This window comes from Rhinopithecus bieti, unplaced genomic scaffold (genome assembly GCF_001698545.2).
Source record: "Rhinopithecus bieti isolate Rb0 unplaced genomic scaffold, ASM169854v2 scaffold_35869, whole genome shotgun sequence".
Taxonomy (NCBI): domain Eukaryota; kingdom Metazoa; phylum Chordata; class Mammalia; order Primates; family Cercopithecidae; genus Rhinopithecus; species Rhinopithecus bieti.
In genome coordinates this window covers 57316-66558 of record NW_016815084.1, presented here as the reverse complement: position 1 = coordinate 66558, position 9243 = coordinate 57316, and the positions used below count along the sequence as shown (strand labels likewise).

Here is a 9243-nt window from a genome sequence, read left to right as displayed (position 1 = left end):
AAAAAAAAAAAAAAAGTCAAAAAAGTAACAGATGCTGGTGAGATTGTGGGAAAAAGGAGTGTAAATTACTGATATATAACCAAAGGAATATAAATCATTGTATTACAAAGGCATATGCACGCGTATGTCCATTGCAGCACTATTCACAACAGTAAATACATTGAGTCAACCTAAATGTCCATTAATGGCAGATTAAAGAAAATGTGATAAATATACACCATGGAATACTATGCAGCCATGAAAAAGAATTAGATCATGTCCTCTGCAGGAACATGGGTGGAGTTGGAGGCCATTATCCTTAGCAAACTAACACAGGAACAGAAAAGCAAATACTGTATGTTCTCACTTATAAGTGGGAGCTAAATGAAGAGAACACATGAATACATAATGGGGAATAACAGAGACTGGGGCCTGTCGGAGGGTTGAAAGTGGGAGAAGGGAGAGGATCAGGAACAATAACTAGTGGGTACTAGGTTTAACACCTGGGTGATAAAATAATCTGTACAACAAATCCCCATGAAACAAGTTTACCTGTGTAACAAACCTGTACCTGTACCCCTGAACTTAAAATAAGGGTTAAAAAAGTGAAGAAAATAAATATTAACTACAGTATAAATTATCACATACATAGTATAAATAACATTTAATAACAATTTAATTGGTTTCTATATTTATAATAAATGTTATTAAGATTATTATTACTACTACTATTATTAGTTGTGAGATCTGAGCAAGTAAAAGATTGCTTTCTCCAACCTTGTGGATAAGGCAGGACTTTATGAAGGAAGCTCCACTTAAGTTGTTTCTATTTATTCTTATCTACTTGTCAAAAATCCTATTATTCCTAACTCAATTTAAGTGGAGATACCCATATGCTAAAAGAATATAACTATCGACCTAGAATTCCGTATCTATCAAGTATATCTTTCAAAAATTAGGACAAATTTATAACATTTTCAGAGAAATGAAAACAAAGTTTACTGCCAGAAGATCTTCACTAAAGGAAACTTTAAATGGTACTTTAGGCAGAAGGAAAGAAATGATCTCATATGGAAAATCTAAGATGAAAGTAAGAATGAAAATCACAGAACATAGTAACATGAACAAATTTAACTACTTCTTGTAAAAGAAATCGTTTCGTGGAGTTAAAACATTAACTCCACAAAATAGCTAAATACACAAAATAATATTTAAATCAGGAGATAGAAATGGAGTTAAGGTGTTACAAGATTTTTATAGTGTTAGAGAGAGGGTAAGGATATTAATCTTAAACTTTGATAAGCAAAACAGGCCTGCTTATAGGGCAAAGCTACAAGAATGGCAATGGAGTATACAGTATATTTTCAAATTAATAGAGAGGGGAGTGGAAATTGAAAAAATAGTCTAAAAAAAGCAAGAAGGGACAGAAAACAAAACAAAGAACTGGGGGAATTTTTTAAAAGCACGAAATTGGATGCTAGACATTAATCCTAGTATATCAGTGATGACAGTTAAAATATAAAGACTGTCAAGCTAGATTTTTAAATCAAATTAAACATTTTAAATCTGATTGACAGAAATGGCACATTTTATTAAATTTTTCATTTCTGTTGAATGAGTTTATAGAAATGTATTTATAGAAACAGTTCTAGGAAATGTATAGTTCTAGGAAAGGCTAGCAATCAAGAAATTGAAGTAGGAGAAATAAACCTCAGCACATTTATAAAATGTACTCAGCTCAACTAGCTACTCAGGAGGCTGAGGCAGGAGGATCACTTGAACTGGGAGGTGGGGGTTGCAGTGAGCCAAGATTAAAATGCACATTTTAATCCTTCTTTACAGAATTAAAGTATATCTTTCTTGATGGTACCAAAGTATTATATTGTCAATGTTAAGCAAAAGTCAAAGTTGAAGTGTTCAGGAGAAAAAACACTTAGAAAGAAAAAATAAAACAATATATAGAGCAGAGATCAATGGAAAATAAAACAAAGTACAATATAGGGATCAAGAAAACAAAAAACCTATTTTTTAAGAAAATGAATGTTTTTGGCAAATTTCCAATGGGATTGATCAAGTAAAAAGAGGAAAGACATAAATAGCCAATATCAGGAATAGGATCAAAAGACAGATCCTGAGGACAATAAAAGGCATGAAAAGAATGATAATGCCCAAAAGAAATTTTTATGTCAAATTTATGTTTATGCTGAAGTTATAATAGAAAGAATTTTTAAACTTATATATCTTACCAAAACTGACTCAAGAAGAGATAGAAAACTCAACCAGTCCTATAACCATTAAATAAATGTAATGTGCAGTCAAAGTTTTTCCTACAAAAACAAAATCCATGGACCAGGCACAGTGGCTCACACCTGTAATCCCAGCACTTTGGGAGGCCAAGGCAGGTGGATCGCTAGAGTTCAGGAGTTGGAGACCAGCCTCAGCAATGCAGTGAAACCCTGTCTCTACCAAAAATACAAAAAAATTAGCCAGATGTGGTGGCATGTTCCTGGGGTCCTACCTACTCAGGAGACTGAGGCAGGAGGATCACTTGAACTGGGAGGTGGGGGTTGCAGTGAGCCAAGATTGCCACTGTGCTCCACCTCCACCAGACCCAAGGTATTCTTTTTCACTCACATAGTCCTCCACCCCTCTTCCATACAGCCTCCATTCTCAGCCACACACAAGATAATAACTGTCTTCCACTCACATACCACCCTATCTTAATCCTTCCAGGCAAGATTCAGTGGTCCTGTTCTCCTCAGTTTCAGCCTGTACTCCACTTGCTGTAAGTATGACCATCTCATGTCTCCAGGTTAGATAAGCAGAAACTCTCATTTCATCTGGAAAACTGGATGTATGGAAATATCCAGGGTTTGACAATTGCTCCCTCAAGACTACTCCAATGCAAAAGTGATTATTGTGTGTCACAGGCCTTGCTTTTTACATAATGCCCATAGTAGAAGCCTCTTGCCATCTCTTTTGGGCATTGTCTCCCATACTTGATGATCTGGAGGTGTTATTGGGATGAATTCCTTGGGCAGAACCAAGGAAATTCAAGTGACTCTCCCTTACTCCCACTTCTAATCTATTAATCTATTTCCCTTTCTTTCCACAGAGGCTGGGGTCCTATAATGTCAGTGAAACAGCCCTGTTGGGCCTCAGCAAGACCCTTGCAGGGAGCTGGCACACCAAAGAACATTCGGGCAAACTGTCTGATACCAGGAATCATTGACACATGCTTCAGCACCATGGTGAGGACCACGGGCAGCTCCTGTTTCTACCCCCTGAGCAGTAGTGTGCCTTCCCCTTCCAGGCCATGCCCCACAGAGAGCTGGACTCTCTGGCCTGGACCTGTGGACTTTTGCTCCGATATTCACAGCCTTTTGGGATCAGCAGCAGAATCAGAATCAGTTTTTTGTGAAAGGCCACCCCAACAGTTCTTTCACAAGGACACAGGCCTGCAAGATGCACAGCCTATGTGACATGACTCCATCTGTATGAGTGGCACTGACTTTTTTACCTTTCCTGTAGCTCCTTGAGGACCTGGTCTTGGGGGATCACATGAAAAGTCTCTTGAGAGCACAAAGGTAAGTTGTGGAGAGGCCGTGTCCCCTGTGGAGCTGGATTAACATGACCTCAGAACCTTCATGATGAGCGAAAGATCACACACTATCCACCACAGGCTTACTCATTCCCATTTCTGGGGTCTGACAGTCCTCTCGGGCCTGGAATGACCTCTGCAGGTCCCTGCAAAGCCCACATCTCTTCACTTACAGCCCTTCGCTCATCCCCATAGGGGTCTTGACTTCACAGCATCCCATGGGAACCCAGGGCTCATGGGGAAGGTGTAATTAGTCTCAGCCCCACCTCCTTTTTCCATGCAGAGTGGGGCGGCCTGAGGACTGTGTGGGCTCGTGTCCTTCCTGTGCTATCCAGACACCAGCCACATCACTGGAGACAACATCATGGTGGCCAGCATTTCCCCTCACCTCTGAGGGTCAGGAGCTCTGAGCTTGGGCTTGTGTCTGGTGCAGGAGCTTCAGAGGGTCCTTGGGCCACCCCATTGCAACACCTTGTTAACAATGGTTCCATGCTCCAAATACACACTTTGATTCAAAACTGTCACTGGCAGAAATAATAAAGAACATCAGAAATATGTCATATCACAAGAGGGCTTGTGGTATGAAGCTATCATTAAAATCAGATAAAGTGATGTCAGCTTCACCAGAAACTAAATGGTGTTCTTGGGAGTCTTAAGGAAAGGTGCTAAACTCAGGCAGAGAGAGAGAGAGCTGGAAGGAAGGAAAGGAAAAAGGCATTTTGAGTATGCTGCTAGATGCTGTCATGTGGATTTTCTCCTAAACATCTCTGTGAGCCCGATGACTTGGAGCAATTTAAGGAAAATGCTTTGAGGGCACACAGCTAGGCCATGATCAGAAACAGAACCCAGTCTGTTGGTGCAACAGGAAGGGATCAGCATGGAACCTGTATTTGAGAGGAAAGATCAGCTGCTGCAGTTCTCATTCTTCTCTCAGATCCTTATCCTAAAAGTCTGGCTCTGGTCTACCTGCATTCACACAACTCAGCCTTCCACAGATGAGTGCCACGGCAGTAACTATCATCTCTCATACAATTTAAACCCTTGGTACTTGAAAGTCAGGAACAGTGCCAGACCTTGAGTGCCCCACCCATATCCCTTTGGCCCACACTGGGATCAAAGACATCTTTGGTGAATAATTCCCAGATACATGGAAGGCTCCCCACCTCAAGCCCTCGTATCTCTCTCCTAGAGAGAGGTAGGCCTGTATAAAGGGGCACAAACCAACGTAATGTGTAAGAACTAGAGACTTGCTCTCATCAGCCCTTCCTGAGAAATCCCCCGGAAGACAAGCTTTCGACAACCAAATTAACTAGAATAACATTGACATAAGGACTGACGGTGAATACTATAGTTCCTTATAGAACTAAAACAAATGAGTTTAAAAGGAAGGCAGTATGACATATAATGGCTTTCTGCTCTGATGGTATAGATACAGCAGAACTATAAAAAAACTAAATATTGGCCAGGTGTGGTGGCTCAGGCCTATAATCAAAAACTTTGGGAAGCTGAGGCAAGAGGATTGCTTGAGGTAAGGAGTTCAAAACAAGCCTGGCTAACGTGGTGAAACCCTGTCTCTACTAAAAATACAAACACTTAGCCAGGTATGGTGGTGTGTGCCTGTAGTCCCACCCAGCTACTGGGGAGGCAGAGGTATGAGAATCCCTTGAGCCTGGGAGGCAGAGGTTGCAGCAAGCTGAGATTTTGCCACTGCACTCCAGCCTGGGCAACAGAGTGAGACTCTGCCTCCAAAACAAAACAAAACAAAACAAAACAATAAAACTTAACATAGTTGCTGTATTAGTCTGTTCTTAGGCTGCTAATAAAGACATACCTGAGACTGGGTAATTTATCAAGAAAAAGAGATTTAATTGACTCACAGTTCCACATAGCTGGGGAGGCCTTACAGTCACGGCAGAAGGCAAAGGAGGAGCAAAGTCACACCTTCAATGGTGGCAGGCAAGAGAGCTTGTGCAGAGGAACTCCCATTTATCAAACCATCGGATCTCATGAGACTTATTCACTACCATGAGAACAGCAGGGGGAAACCACACCCATGATTCAATTATCTCCACCTGGACCACCCTTGACATGTGGGGATTATTGAAAATCAAGGTGAGATTCGGGTGGGGATACAGGCAGACCATATCAGTTACTTATAGAACCAAAACTGAATGAGAGTTATAAGAGAGGGAGTATGGTATGTAATGGCTATATGATTTGATAATATAGGTATAGTACAACTATAAAAATGAAGGGGAGGTTGGAGATGGCACTTGCAAAGGAAAATTTTAGCTATTTTCAAAAATAGTGGTAATAGAATAGTTTTGTATTCCTCAGGCCTTTGTGTGGTTTCAAATTTGACTTGGGAGTATCATTAAACTCATGATAAGTTTTTTCTTAGCTCTGTCCAAAGAAAAAGCCTAGATACACCAACCAACCCAAAGCACTTGCATCCCTGGCATTCACATTATGGTCTTAGAATATTGTTTCCCACCAAAAGACCCCAAGGCTTTTTAGAGACGTGCCTGATTCCAGGTCAGGGGCAGGAAACGAGCAAGATGAGTAAAGAACTGTGATCTTTCATTGTCGCAGCTGACGTCATTCTTCTGCTCAGCTGCTCTGTTTCTCTGAGCACCATAGTCCATTAGCCATTGTCATAAATCCCTGTGGCTCAGAGTCCCCTGGCTACCATTCTAGTTTTGCTGCTTAATAGAACAATTAGAACTGATTGACCTTTCCTGTTTTAGATTTCTTTCATTATACTGACAAAAGGGACATGAGCTCCACAGATGTCCCTCCTTGTCATTCTTTGCTTACAAAAAAGACTCTTGAGCTTCTCGGCGATGTCAGTCTCCCTTTTCTAGTTGATTTCTCATTCTTTTACTACAGGGAGTATCCTCTGTAGCACAGTCAACTTACACATTATCTGGTCTTTTAAATAAATCCATTCCCGCATGTCTACTCTGTGGTTCAGCAGTTGGGGATAGGTGTTCCCTGAGATTTTGTTTGACTATGTAATTCATGTTTCCTGTTTCAGGTCTGGTCTTCACACACTCTTGTCCTGAGCCTTAATTCTCCTCTTTTTTCACCATACCACCTGTCTCATTTATCCATTTTCTTCTATATTCTCTCATGGCTTATGTTTCTCTACAGGGGTCAAAGCCAACCACAATGGAAAGGCAGTAAGTTGTATCTTGCAGCTCCTTCCAGACGATGATGCTTCCTGGCCCAGCTGAGGTTGTGAGACAGTGAGGGTTTGTGTTAACCATCTGAGAGTGGGTGGAGTCTGGTGGACTCTGGAATTGGGTTTTGAGAGAGGAAGCATCAATTCTGTCACACTGAATACTGGAAGTGTAAAAAATTTAGAAGGAGAGAAAAAAAGCATGAGTCATGCCTCAATTTGGTGTATAGCTTAATACTTAAGAACATGGGCTTTGGAATTGGTGGACTGGATTCAAATCTTCTCTCTATTGCTTACTATGTGAGTGACTTTGGTAAAGTTAAAGTCTCAATTTTTTCCTCATCTATAAAAGTGATGAGTAGATAATATGTGTCTGATGATTAAATGACATATTAAGCATTAGGTAAATTTACCTTTATTAGTAATAATTGTATGAAGAATCTAGTAAAGGTCTTGATGATCTATCCTCAGTGGCTCCAGAATTTGCAATCAGGACTAGTTTGGGAGCTGCACACTGCCTTGCTGTGGGCGAGTGGTAGTGGAGGGGCCTAAAACTATATTTCTAAGACACTTTACAAAAATTGAGAAAATAAATAAAATGACTCTGGGAGATGTTTCTTGTCTGATGACCAAAAGTGATGAGAGGGAACTGGGATTGCTTAGCAGAGAGAAGGCCAGGCAAAACTAGGACAGGTGAAAGTAACATAACCTGTTTCATGGTTTGAAGGGCTGTCATAGGGAAGAGAAAATTGACTTGCTCAATAATGCTCAATGGTGGCCAGGTGCGATGGGTCACGCCTGTAATCCCAGCACTTTGGGAGGCTGAGGCAGGTGGATCACGAGGTCAGGAGTTCGAGACCAGCCTGACCAATGTGGTGAAACCTTGTCTCTACTAAAAATACAAAAATTAGCTGGGTGTGGTGGCATGCACCTGTAATGCCAGCTACTTAGAAGGCTGTGGCAGGAAAATTACTTGAACCCCAGAGGTGAGGTTGCAGTAAGCTGAGATCACACCACTACACTCCAACCTGGGTGACAGAGACTCTGTCTCAAATAATGATGATAATAATAATAATAATAATAATAATAATGCTCAATAATGTAAGTAAAAAGGATGCATCTAATACCAACGGGAAGAAGCTGTATATAGAGAAAGGTTTCTGCTCCCATTAAAAAGATGTTTTCAAATCCCCAAAGAGGAAATATAGCCATGGGTAATGGGAATTTCCCATTTCACTAGAACATTTCAAGAGAGGATGGAAGGTCTACTTTGCTGTAAGGCTGCAGAGGGAATGAACCTCTGACAGTTTTTAAGTAGATAATCCAAAGACAGTTCCACACCAGAAAGTCTCTGATTCTTTGTTGAAGTATCTTGTTTTTAAAGGAATGTAAGAATGAACTTGTGGGAAAGGGTCAGAGCAATCTCAAGGATCAGATAAGAGTAAGAGCCAGCACGTTGAAGTGATTTGAACTGGATGAAATGAACCAATAATACGTTTAAGCAGTGTTATGCCAACAGAAAAGTATGAACCCATATATTTTTAACCTTCCAAATTTGTACATATGCTGTATTCCTGAAATAAACTGCTCTTTTCTATCAGGGGAACCCACCCCCGATAATTCAACGTTATTGCATGTAGGTTATTTTCCATTTCCCTAAGTGTTGGCCAGTCTGAGAAATAAAGGGAAAGAGTACAAAAGAGAGAAAATTTAAAACTGGGCATCTGGGGGAGACATCACATGTCGGCAGGTTCTGTGATGCCCCTAAGCTGCCAAACCAGCAAGTTTTGTTAGTGATTTTCAAAACGGGAGGGAGTGTGTGAATAGGGTGTGGGTCACAGAGATCACATGCTTCATAAGGTAATAAAATATCACAAGGCAAATGGAGGCAGGGCAAGATCACAGGACCAGGGTGAAATTAAAAATGCTAATGAAGTTTCATGTCCCACCGGGCACACATTGTCACTGATAACATCTTATCAGGAGACAGGGTTTGTGAGCAGAAAACCGGTCTGACCAAAATTTATTAGGCAGGAATTTCCTCATCCTAATAGGCCTGGGAGCGCTATGGGAGACCAGGGCTTATTTCATCCCTTATCTGCAACTTGATAAGACAGACATTCCCAGAGTGGCCATTTCAGAGACCTCCCCCCAGGAATGCATTCTCTTTCTCAGGGCAGTTCCTTGCTGAGAAAAAGAATTCAGAAGGCCGGGCGCGGTGGCTCAAGCCTGTAATCCCAGCACTTTGGGAGGCCGAGGCGGGCGGATCACGAGGTCGGGAGATCGAGACCATCCTGGCGAACATGGTGAAACCCCGTCTCTACTAAAATACAAAAAATTAGCCGGGTGAGGTGGCGGGCGCCTGTAGTCCCAGGTACTCGGAGGCTGAGGTGGGAGAATGGCATGAACCCGGGAGGCGGAGTTTGCAGTGAGCTGAGATCCAGCCACTGCAGTCCAGCCTGGGCGACACAGCCAGACTCTG

At 41.5% G+C, this 9243-nt stretch overlaps 1 pseudogene; it reads left to right on the top strand.

Annotated features, from left to right (window-relative positions):
- LOC108515801 (dehydrogenase/reductase SDR family member 2, mitochondrial-like) overlaps positions 1-3990 on the top strand; it is a 16359-nt pseudogene extending 12369 nt beyond the window's left edge.
- Positions 3991-9243: the final 5253 nt, after the last annotated feature.